Source organism: Fundulus heteroclitus, unplaced genomic scaffold (genome assembly GCF_011125445.2).
Source record: "Fundulus heteroclitus isolate FHET01 unplaced genomic scaffold, MU-UCD_Fhet_4.1 scaffold_70, whole genome shotgun sequence".
NCBI lineage: Eukaryota > Metazoa > Chordata > Actinopteri > Cyprinodontiformes > Fundulidae > Fundulus > Fundulus heteroclitus.
Genome location: NW_023397143.1, coordinates 687,609 through 700,804, shown reverse-complemented (window position 1 = coordinate 700,804; position 13,196 = coordinate 687,609).

The following is a 13,196-nucleotide window of genomic DNA, read 5'->3' as shown; positions in this document are numbered from 1 at the left end:
CATCCACCTTGGCGTGGTTTCTTTCATATTCATGCATGCCTATACAACCCGAAATACACATGTCCACAGAAGAATTTCTATCAATCTTAAAGAAAAATGTAGATGCTATCTGTATTTGTTAAATGAGCGTCTTTCCTTTAGTTTTTAATGCTTCTTCTTCACCACTGCCCCACTGTCAATGAATATCACGGAACAAATACAGTTTATATTTTGCACGCTGTGAGTGAACACATGATTTTCTTTGCTGATTGTCCAACTATGTTTTTATAAATTTAGAGCAAAACACATCATCTTCTGAGCTTTTTGAATAAAGTGAGAACAGAAATAGGCTTTATTGTCCAGCAGTGGGGAAATTCAGGTGTACCAGAAGCAAAGTGGAAGCAACCAATGGAGCACGGAGATACACAGAAAGGTAGAAAACAATATGAGAATGTGGTAATGAAATTGTTGGGTACATTTCAAGCTGGGGTGTTTCAGTTCTAGAAGAAAAAATACGTTTTTTTCATAGTTTTAGAAGTAATTAGGTAGGTAACTACAACCCACAAACTCTGCACAACATTTGCATTTTTTTGCACATTTTAGCATCATTGTAGCTCATATATTCACACATTTGCATTTTTTGCACATTTTTGCATCATTGCAGCTCATATAGCATTAAAAATGCTATTGGACTCCTAGTCCAAATGCATTCATACTAGTCCAATAGCATGAATGCATTTGCACAAACAAATGCATTCATGCACAAATGCCCATGCTCAATCCAATCTGTACATAAATAATGTCTCTTTTTTGTTACATTTCAATGATTTGTGTACTGTATATTTAAAATCTACTGTTTACTTCTAAATCTCTGCCGCACCTAAAACTGTAATTTAACTTCTACTGCGATTTACAAAAGCTGTACGAAACCGAAATTTCGTTCTGTACGCACCTTGTGCATACCGAATGGCAAATAAAGTTGTCTAAGTCTAAGTGTAAGGTATCAGAGACCTTTAAATGAGCAAAAAGAAGAGAACAGACAATTAAGACACTTTTAAGATCAGTTTAAAGCACAAGATTTTCAACTGCAACAGGAAATTTGTTTTCTATTTTATATGATATGAAACGCTGAAAACACCTTTTTTTTTCCAAACTCAAAGATCCCTCGACTCCAAAACATTGGATTTTGAGGGGAAGAAGTAAAGAAACGTGCTGTTTAGTGACTTATTGCTGCACTCATCCTGCCCTTTGAACCTCCAGGTCGTCGGGTAAAGAGCCACCAGAGCTTCTTATCACCGTTCTCAGGTGAGGCAAAGCAGTGAATGGGAGGATGGAGGGTTCCCCGTGCTGCTGTGCTCCAGGAGCACGGTGTTCTGCTGGAGAAAGCCATAAAAAAAAGGAGTGCCACCCACACAGCTGGAATGTCATGCATGCAGTCCATAGAGTCTGTTTCAAGAGGGAGGGGGAAGGTGAGGTGGGGAACCCACTTTGGAGGAGACCGTGGTTCCATGAGGTGGGGTCTGCTGCAGCTACTACTACTACTTCTCCCTGGAAAAAAAAAACAACAACGGATGGAGCAGGAAAACCCTCTTCTCACCCACCAAAAAGGTTCTCAATTAACATTTTTTTTTTCCCTCCTTTCCGTGGTGGGAAATTATCAATGAACGATCCATCAAGGCTGTTTGGTCTTCAGGCCGCGGAGAGGAAACGCGGAGGGGAGATGTGAGACGGAGGGATGGGGGTTGGGAGAGGTTAAAGGGCAGAGGAAGAAAGGAGGTACATTTTCGGAGGATGGGTGGTTTGGAGGGGGAGAGAGGGGGTGAAAAAAAAGAGAGGGAACAATGACTCCCATGTTTAAAAGGCTTTTCTCAGCCCCATGACACCTCACACAGGCTGCAGTTTGGAGTCAGGGCTTTCAGGAGGGAGTGGTTCAGAGTTTGTGGCTATTTCCCCCCCTCAGGCGCAGGATCAGGAGAAATATTCTGCAAAAAAAAAAAGTCTTTTTTTTTTTTTTTGTTCACCTCACAAACCTGTAGATAGATACAAACATGAGATTTAGGCTGTATTTTCTCCTTACCATCTTTGGTGGATCAAATCCGGATCGATTATCACGAGCCTCTTATTACATCGATGAGGATCTTTTCTGTGATTTGTGGCATAAAAGGGAAATTATGTGGAACAAAAGGCATAGAGAAAATATGAACAAGCGTTCCAACACACGTCCAGGTGGACAAAGAACAAAAAGAAGAAGAGAGATTCATGATTTCTTGAGAGGATAAACACAAGAAAATGGGATAACTTGAGTATAAACAGATTAAACTGAATTGTCTGATGTTTTTAGAGTAGTTTATTCTTTAAACAACAGCTCAAAGAAATCACAGGATAACACAGAGCTGCCCTTTTCAGAATCAGAAATACTTTAATAATCTCAGAGGGAAATTACAGTTCCAGTTTTGAAGTGATTCTGATTAAATCTCATAGATTTTTTGTCTCAGATACATTAATACATTTTATATGAACAGTTACACAGATTATCTGCTGTTCTGTTAAAATTGCTGTGCCCCATTTTATCAAATTAAATGATTTTTGTGTATAAAACTTGACAGTGAGCATAAAGGTTTGTTAAAATCAAATGAAAAAAAGAGACATTAACACAAACCGTTTTATTGTGATTTATTGTTTTATTATTTGACTAATCTAAACACAATCCATGTTTTATCATCTAATATTTCTACTCTTCCATGGTGGCATGATTTTTTTTATCCTTTCATTTTAAAATGATACTGAATAGAAATATATGACAGAATAACAGTGGCCGATGAACTAAAAATAAAAGGTAGGGTTTAAAAAAACCCTCCATAAATAAATGTTCAGTTTGAAAACTAAATAACTTATTTGGCTTTTTTAAAGCCATTGATCTATAGGGGTATGAATATGATTTCTTCTTCTAGAAAACCTGTTCTGATTTAATAGACAGAAACTGATGTTAGCAAATTTATTAGAGTTTCAAAATCAGTAAAATACATTAACTACAATTCGTTTAAACATGTTACAATTCTGCTTAGTTTGTGCATTAAATAAAGCTAAAGAGAAAACAGACAACAACACTTCTGGTCTGTAAATACATGTGTGTCTTTGTATATATATATATATATATATATATATATATATATATATATATATATATATATATATATATATATATAAAAATGCAGGCTATAAGTTGTATTCAGTTTAAAATTTGTAATTTTAAACTGAATGAACGTTTTGAATGAGCATTCACATTTTTTCCAGTCTTTTCTAACCTTGTTGGTTAAGTTTGAAACAGTTTTAAAAGATCTACGTAAAAACCTTCAGCTCTTCAAACTGATTTCTCCTCTAAATAGTTTTATGTTTCACACAGATTTATTTGATTCCCATCAGTGTATTTGAGGGCTAATTGTGCCGTTTTAATTTGTGAAACAACATTAAAAAAAACACACACACACACACGCTTTTTTTTTGGTCATATGATTTATGGAAAATTGTTTTTGGATCAGTGGGGATCCGAAGATCTAATTAGATCCAATGGTTGTGGTAAAAGCATTGCCAGGTTGCAGTGCTGTGTGTGGAAGCGGCCTCTCTGACTGGGGGCTGGTGGCTGGTGGCTGGGGTGGGGGTGGGGGGGTCAAACCCACACCGGATCCATCCCGCCCCGCCTTACATCAAACATTTTTTATATATATATCCGACTGGCTGCACAATCAGATCCCTTCTGAGTGGCCCGGAGTCGGGTGGGTTAGTAAAGAGTGGGCCCTCTCCCACTGGATAATGCCATTATTTCAGCTCCTCTGGCCAGGAATGCCAAATTTCACAGCCCGCTACTCTTCTCTCTGCGTCAATCAAAGCTGCGCGGAAAAAAAAAAAAAAAAAAAAAAAAAAAAAGAAGAAGAAGAGGGTGGGGGGCGCAAATAGGCTCCGCCTCCTCCAGCACCGTGTGGTCCGATCCGACCATTGATCCCCCACCACAAGATACTAACAGCCATGCTCATCCTGCATGGACAATAAATATATATAATAATCATAATAATAATAATAAGAAGAGATGTTTCTTTAAATTAATTACATTTAAGAACCAGATGACCCTTTTTGAATACAGTGGCGCCACCAAGGGGGGCAGAGGGAGGGTCTCCCCAGCAAAAATTCTAAATTATACATATTTATTCTATAATTTTTTTTTTTAATCAACCAGAGAAAAGAAGTTTCAATTAATTGCAACTGTTTTTTTTTATTTATTTATCTGCCTTCTTTGTATTCTTTGTTTGGCCTTTAAAGCGCTCCACTTTTGAATCCCCATCCCTTTACGTCGAAATAATATAAACTAATTATAATAAAATTACATTTCTTGTTGTCGTTTTAACATCCAGCTCACTGGTTTTACAACACTTCTTTACCGTTGAAGTCACTGTAGCTGCGATTTTTACAGTAAAACTACTGTATTCTCAGCAGTTGTGCATAATTTGTAAAATTTCTATACTGTATAATTTAGTTGCGTTCAGTGACAGTAGGGTTACAGTCCATGCTGTAACAATTTCAGGACCAGGAAAAAGATAATACTTCCACTAGTAATTCATCTTGAAACAAAACAGGCTATTTGAGTCATTTTTCAATTTTCTTTAATCTGATCTTAAGAAAAAAAACATATTTCTGTGATAAATGCACCAGTAATCATTTATAGCAGTATATACTGCACTTTATTTAACTGTATGGCTATAAATTACTGTTTTATTATTATTATTTTACTATGAAGTCATTTAACTATGAATTGTGCAGTAATGATCATCTACAGTATGTTTATCATTTATTTTAGTTTTAAATAATATTGGATGACGGATGGTAGTGAGTTACTTTTGTTTTAACATTAAAGGACTGGCAGTCTGGCATCAATTCCAGTGTGCAACCCCAACATTATCTTTGCCCCCCGATCAGACCAGCCCTGTAAAAACTTTCTAGAGGTGGCGCTGTATAATTAACTAAAGCATTCCCTTTTCTCTCTCTCTCTCCTAATTTTGGAGTTAAGGAATTATCTTCACAGCTCAGTCCGTATTTAAAAAAAATTGTTTTTCAGAAGCCAATTTTGGTGCTAACAGCATTGACTAAGAATGAGTAATGTTATTTGTTTATTTATACCTGCCTTGATGTTTTATCCTTGACAGCACTCCACTTCATCCTCTATGATTATGTGATAAAAATCATAACATCTATACTGGTTTTTAGTTTTGATGTGGCTTCCCACAAAGGCTTTTTACAGCCCTGATCAGGGCAGCCGTTTTACAAATCTTTTTGGATGAATTGTACAATTAACTATATTTAATTTTTTAGCATTTGTTTATTTTAAGAGCTCAATGCATGATGTTTAACAGCTCACTTTCAACATTTTAAGTCATTATAGCTGTACAATAAAACACACTTGGTAAGTGTGCAAAACGTCAGGCTATTTTTTTCTTGTATTTTGTTTATTTTTAAATTGTATTCTTTGTCTTAACGAGTTAGGTTTTCTTTTCCACATTTCAATCCAGTATAAAAACAAAGCTCCTAAATGTCTGTAACACAATATCTGTTTTTATCTTAGGTGCTCCACCCCAAGATTATCATTGGTCCCCGTTAGGCTAGCCCTTCAAAAATCGTTCTGGATACGCCCCTGTGTAATTAGCAATTGCATTTTGATTATTTGAATACTTTGGTCTAAAAGCCAGATCACTATTTTGCACAGTTTGAAATTGACATTTCTAATTGACACCTGTAGAAATAAAAATGCTGATCAGTTGTTAGTAACAACCGCCCCCGTAAGAGCGCAAAGATGTTTGCGCCGCAGAATGAATCGGATAGTTATCCAGATATACAGTTACGAGTCCATAATGGGAAATTTGTGAATGGGACACGTTAAGCAAGGCATTTGTCGTGCCGTGTGACGCTTGCCCCATGCAGCCAATCAGGCAGCCTGCTGGAAGTGTCGAACACGCTGATGGCGAGCCAATGGCGCGCCGCGGAGCAAAGACTAGCGCAAGAAGCGGCCAATCAGCGGGAGGCATGCAAACGAAGAATTTGCTCCGGCAGGCTCTGAATGTCAAGTAGTCAAAGATGGAGTCCGGATCTGAGAGGCCGTGTGCTTGTGCTGGGAGGATTTTTTTTCCCCCCTCTTCCCCACCTCCGCAGATCTGATCCCTGTCCGCTCGCAGCTTTTCCCCAGGATGACAGCGCCAATCCTCAAAGGAGCGCACCGTGAAGCGTGGCTTTCGGAGAAGGGTTGCTTTGCTTTTCTTCTTCTTTTTTTTAATGGACAACTTTTTTTCCTCCTGCTCTCTTCTGCCCATAACGGATCGTCCCTCCCTTCGGCCAGATACTATTTATGCGTTTGGAGGCGGAGGAGGAGGGAGAGGATGTCCGCTGTGAGTTTTAGCCGTTTCTGCGTAAAATAATTTCAGAAGCTCGGTGCAAAAACTTGGAAGTTGTTTTTTTTAATATATATATAATATGTGTGTGCGACCTATAAGAGGGAGGGGGGTCAGAAACAGCGACGAGAGTTGAGTCAACCCACGTTGCGCTGCGCATCTGGAAGCTCATCTCTTTTTTATATATATATAAAAAACTCGATCAGGATTCGTGGACACAGCTTATTGCGCTCTCATCGTATTGAAAAGGATCTTTGGCGAAAGGGGGGGGGACGCGTGTTTTTTTTTTTTTTTTTTCTGCGTGTGCGGCCATACATGCTGTTGTGCAATCTAACAAGTCGCCTGCTTGTGTTGTAGGCTCTGATCCTGCGCTGAAAGAGAGGCGGATAGGCCGCTCACACAAAATGTATGGCGGATTTTTCTTTAGAGCCTCCGCACGCAGGTAAAAGATAAAACAACAACACCTGGACGCTTTTCTGCAACGCGTGGAAGCGCCATTGCGTTCTGGAGATTTTCAATGACCCTACTGTGCCATGCTTCACACTCTGCGGGTTGTGTAACTGTTTTGAGCGTACAAAGTTGTCTGATTGTTACACAACTTTTTAGTTTAGTTTTTTTTTTTTTTTTTTGGTAAAGTTCCTTTCTTTTCCAGCTCAGGTGATCAATTTCCCTCGTTTTACGCAACGCAGAAAGTAAATCAACCGTGTATGGTTCTAGATGGAAGCGTATCTGTTTGTGGAAGCTGTTAAAGTGTGTGCACCCCCCACCCCTTCTCCCTTTTTGCGTTCATTCCGTTCTCCAACTCCCCCCTCTTCCATTTCTCCACCAAAATTAGAATGCATGTCATTCACTGCAGAGAATCGTATGGGCCCACATGCTGGGAAATTCCCAATCTCCCAGGGTTGGTGAGGAGGGGTGGGGTGCTGGGGCAGCGCTGTTTAATTTGGGGGGGGGGGGGGGGGATTCATTTAACTCCACTCGTGAAAAGTGATATTGTTAATCGGTCACATCCTAACTTTTGCCTCCCACAGATGCACTTTCTTTTACATTTTGAGGTCGAACCTTACAGGAAGAGAAGCTTTACAGGAGTGTTAACGTGCTTCTTTGAGTTGTGGGGAGAAAGGAAAAAAAAAAAAAAAACTTCCAATGAATATCACTACTTGTTTGGGTTTCATTATGGTGGCATTTTTTTTTTTTTTTTTGTTAAGGTAAATATCCACCAAAAGAAAAAAAATGTGGGATAAATGCAAATTCAATCAGCAGATGTGTTAAACAGCATGAAATGTATGTCACATCGAGCTTGTTTGTGAAGAGGAGGCTGGTGGGGTCCATGTTGTTGTCCACTGCCCTTTTTCTGTTGCACTACTAGACACTGACATGAGCAGTGCAATATTAAAAGGGCATTGGATGATTAAAAAGAAAGGAAACCCACACCTCTTCTTTGCTCACTTTCAACCTACGCAAGGAGCTTACGAGGTTCTCTTAACAATATCCCTAAAACACCAACCGTATCCCTTATGATTCAAGTGTTTCTGGGACATCTGCCTCTTAAAAAAAAAAAAAAGAGGAGACCCACACCTCTTCGTTGCTGCTGGACCTGCACATGGAGCTTAATGGGGTCTTGAGGCTAAAATGCCAAACATATTGTTTTCTGTGTTCCTTGTTCTGCTTCATTCTCTTTCTGCAGAAACCTGCTGTATTTAGTACATTTGTTGCTAAACATATGCTGCCCATTTTCTGTACAAATAAAGGCATGGACAGGAAATCATGTTTGGTTGTGATAAGTACATGACCACAAAGGCCGAATGCATCAATTATGATACAATACATATGATACAGGATTATGATTTTTTTATATATACATTTTTGTACTTCTTTGTTAGAAGCAGCCAGTGAACCTGTAGCAGGATTTTCTGCCAATTGTTCCCTGCATCTGGCTTTGAAGAGTTATTGCAAGAAAACACATTTTGTCCTAATCTGCTTTTATTTCGCGCAAGAAAATATCCGAGCCAGAGGATTTTTTTTTTTTCCTTTCTTCAATTTCTTCACAATTTAAACCTCTTTGCTTTATCTCCTTCTCAAAAAGTTCCAAACATGACGCAATTTTTGAGTTTGTCAGCGAGGAAGGGGCCACGTGCTGACACATGCTGAGGTCAGCTGCTTTGACAATGTTGCACTACTGTACCATCCATTCTAGCAGTGCAATAGTATTGTCATAGCATTTGGCCTCAGTGCTGAAAATAAGGGGCCTGTTTAAAACAAAAAAAAAAAACATCAGTGTGTGAGGAAGTGGAGTTGATGGCTGATGGCAGGTGGTGGCGCAAAGAGCATTCGCCTCCTAAAAAGTGTTTACCCGGTGTACACATGTGTACCCATGTTTCAATTCATTGAATGGCTGAAAATGGGCCAAAAATATGCAAATACTTTTAAAAGGTAGAGGTGAAAAGAAATTACAGTCAGCTGAAACAGCCAGGATTCTAGTTTCCTAACCCCCCCTCCCCTGCCTGCTGCTCTTTATGTGACTGTCGTGTTGTTGTTACATCAAACACTGCCACAGTGTGTATTGATAAGTAGATGGAACAGGAAAAAGAAGCAGAAGGGGGGGGTGGGTGGGGGGGGGGTTGGAGGTCGATGTGTGGCTCCGAGCATCCTCGGTGGCAGCAGGTCGGCGGGGGGAGGGGCCCTTCAGCAGGAATGCAGGGCCCTCTCAGCCACCCCCACCTCCCTTTTTTTTTTTTTTGTATTTTGCCTTCCCTTTTTTCTCTCTCTCTCTCTCTCTGTCTCTCTCTCTCTCTCTCTCTCTCTCTCTCTCTCTCTCCCTGTTGAGATTAGGTGTCAGTGCTCCTGTGTGCCTCATGTTTGAACCCTCTGGTAAAAGAGCAAAAGAAGTTTGTTTGTTTTGATGACTGTGCCAGCGTTAAAGTGGGTGGACGCGTTTAACCGCAGTCCGGTTGCTGTTAAAAGCCGCCTTGAGAAGGACACTCAAGTCATTATTAAAAACAGACATGTTCAAGGGGGCCTCCGGTGGCAGCGTTGCAGTAAAAGGTTACATTTCCCTGAGTTGTTGGAGGTGGGGGGGGTTAGGGGTATCTGTGTGCTCCCACCAACAGTTTTAAAGATTTTCTGAATTAGATATAAAAGCATTTTATGTCTTGTTCAGTTTTCACGGGGAAAGGAGAAAGCAGAAAGGAAAGCCTCAGCCACTTGACTTGTGTGAAATTCTCTCCCGGGTAAAGAACGTGACTTGTTTGGGCTTGCTTTGCAATGCTTGCTGGGAAATCCTGGAATGTGTGGAATGGGGGACGGTGGTGCTTCGCAGCTATCTGGCTGCACGGAGCAGCACTGGAGCCCAACATGCTTTAGCAAGTGTGGTTTTAAACATGCGAATCGGTTCAGCTCAAGACGCTGAGTGATCAGAATGAAGCATCAGCATTTCTGTAATTACCAAGGGAACCCGTGAAGCGCACAGGGTTTCATGTCGATGGGTTTGTTAGGATTTAGGTGTAAATGTGTTGCTTTCTGGCTGCTTTCAAGAACATGTTTAAAGATTAAATCTTTGGGAGAATTTCTGTTCATGCAGAGTTCAAATCTAAAACTATTTTAGCCATGTTTGTGTGTTTCTAATGAATATTTTTAGTTGTTTTCATGCTTAGATTGTTGGTGTTTCCTCTTTTGAATAAAGACAAATAAAGATATATGTTTAAGAATTTGTGGGGGTTTTCTTGGAAAATCACATTTAAGAGAGTAGAACATAACTGCCTCAAATAAAATTCTTAATAAAACCTGATGGTTTTGTGGAAAGGTTATTTTAAAAAAAAAGTAAATTCTAAAAAGACAAATGTAATAATTTAATCAAAGGTCTAAAAAGTTTTCTGTGAGAGGAATTAGCACTGAGTGAACCTTTTTTAATTGCAGAAATCCTTAACATTTCTGTAAGTCTTTAAATGTATTATTTAGTTTAGTGGCAAGGTCATTAATCCTGGTAGAATTTGTAAAAAAAAAAAAAAAAAATCTAATAGTATCTGGATTTGTCGGCATAAAAGCCAAAGGTTTAAATAATTCACTAAGTGAGAAAAATCCATCTGATAAATACAAAAATCATTTACAGGTAATGGGGGGGGGGGGGGGGATCACTTTATTTTGCAAAGAAATAACCAAAATTGAGCACGTGTAGATCAGGAAGATATGAAGAAACAAATTTAAATACATGCTTAAATAACATGCATCGCTAAAATCAATGCTGCTTTTGTTGTCTACAATGTGCATAAAGCTAACTTTTTCTTACGCATTCTTAAAAAATGCTTTTTTGCTAATATATATCATCTGCAAAAAAAGAAGAAAGAACTAGATTAAATACTTGCATTGTGTCATCATGAACTCTGCAAACAGGCTAATCTTCTATGTGACCATTAAAGTTGACCAGGTGCTGCAGTAACAGATCCTTTTGCACTTTAATGTCTGGGTAAAGCGCTGTGCATCTGAATTATGTGAAGTGTTCTGCCCATTTCTGCTCACTGCTGCTCAGCTCTCAGAGGAGCACACATGGTGTCAGAAAGACAGCTTTGCGGCGCTGGCAGGGAGCAAACTGTCTTATTTATGTTATTGTTTTGATCTTTCAGACAGTTTTCAGGATTTTAAAGCACTCAGATCTGAAAGACACTGAAATATGATGAGTGGAGCAATGGCATTTGTAACAAGCCCTCCTAAGGCTTTAAATAGTAGGAAAATAGATACTGTATGTGTATATTAACACGCATACTACCTGTTCCCATGACTCGAGAAGCTAATTAAACAGCTTAAAGCGTTGTTTAAATGCCATACAAAGGACACCGACTGAGCTGACAAACCATTATTGTTGCCTATTTAAATGCTCCTATTTCACTTACCTTCCCAAATGTATTAAAAGATTAAAAAAAAACTGCATAAAAATTTGTTCTTTTGTTTCATGAAACACAATCACTACTTGTGTCCATCCTGGGATACAGCAGAGAAATGATTAAAGCAGGCTAAACGGGTCAGGAGAGATGAAAGATGAGGATTTCTGCATGCAGGACAATAAAACAGGACAAAATTAACCAAATGATCCAGCAACAATAAATAAAGGTGACAAGCAGACAATGGCAAAGGGAAATCCAAACAAACCCAAAATAACCCCTGATACAACAAATGAAATCATCAAGGAAGTGTGTGTGTGTGTTTATGAGGAAAGAGGCTGTGAGAAAAGGAGAGGGGTTACCACATCTCCTGTTTAAATAAGTATAGGAAAAATTGGAAAGATGAAGCCTTGGACATGTTACGGGTGTATTAATCCTGACGTAACGCCTCAGAGTAAAATGTGGCTGAAACAGAGAACAAAAACCATGAATAATCAAAAAGGAGGAGCAAACAGGAAACCTGTGACACTCTGCACACTTCAGTCCTGCTAGATGACTGGATCATTTCCTGTAAGGAGGGGAAAGAAGCTCTTATATATAATCACACATGAGCTGTGACATCATGCAGCGAGGAGAAGGAGGGGGGGGGGGATCAGATCGTGTACCACAAGACCACACATGAGTGTGTCTATGAATGTTAATTCATGTGCTATACAAATATCGCATCTGATTAGATCAGCTTTTCCGGTAATGGCTGTCAAGCCAATCCATGGATTTCTTGCAGTATTTCAGGACCAGTTTATTGGATCAAATGCAAAGCATCCCCACTAGTTTAGGTTGCTTGTTTCAAGACAAAACTAACTATAACAAAATTTAATAGAATTAAAATTATTAATGTTATCTGGTATCAAATATGGGGGAAAAAAATATAATTATGAAGATAATCTGTGTTGAAATGGTCCTTTGGTATGATGCAGAAGTGATTAAGTGCCATCTAGTGGACGACTGAAGAGCTGCAGCAAGCCAGATCATCCTCGTCAATACCCGCTTAATCCTTGTATGGGGGGGGGGGGGGGGGGGGGGGGGGGGGTGCTTAGATGCAGCGATCAGTGGGAGAGAGGCGGGGTGGAGCCTGGACAGGTCCTCGGTCCATCCCCGGACAAAGCATAGACAACTGTGCAGGCACACACTCAGACATAAGGGCAATTTAGAGAGACCAGGTCACTCTACATGTGTGTTTTAAATGGTTGGGCAAAATCCAGAGAACACCCCTATACATGCACAGGGACAGGCAAACTTAATACAGAAAGACTGCTTACACCAAAAGCACATTTTCTGAGCTGACCGACATTGGGGAAAGTAATTAAACTCTTACTGATACTTAGCTGAACACCTTGTTTTGGAAATAACAGCTTCAAGGTGTTTTTTTATGTGGATAAACCAGTCCCATGAACTGCCCGTGTGTAGTTTTGATCCACTCATTCAAACAAACTCTTTAATTCTTGAGGGTTCTGAAGGGTCTCTTGTATGGCATTTGATCTCCGGTCCCATTTAAGTCATTTCTCAAGTCTGCAAGAATAATGTGTATAAAAACAGACGCACACCACGGTGTTCTCGGGACGGACCATTCCTCCCTCAGACGACATGTTTGCTGTGAGATCCAAAGACATGAATTTAGTCCCGTCTCACCAGACCGTATTCTCCCAGTATTTCACTGGCTTGTCCGAAGGTTTTGAAGCAAACTTCAAACGAGCTTCAACATGCTTTGAATCGTCTGTTTACTGAAAAGCGCTTTATAAATAAACTTGTCTTTCCTTGTCGTACTTTTTCTTGAGCAGTGGAGTCTTGTGCAATGGGTGCACACAGAGGCCATGAGTGTTGATCGCACCACTCATATTTGTCCTCATGGATA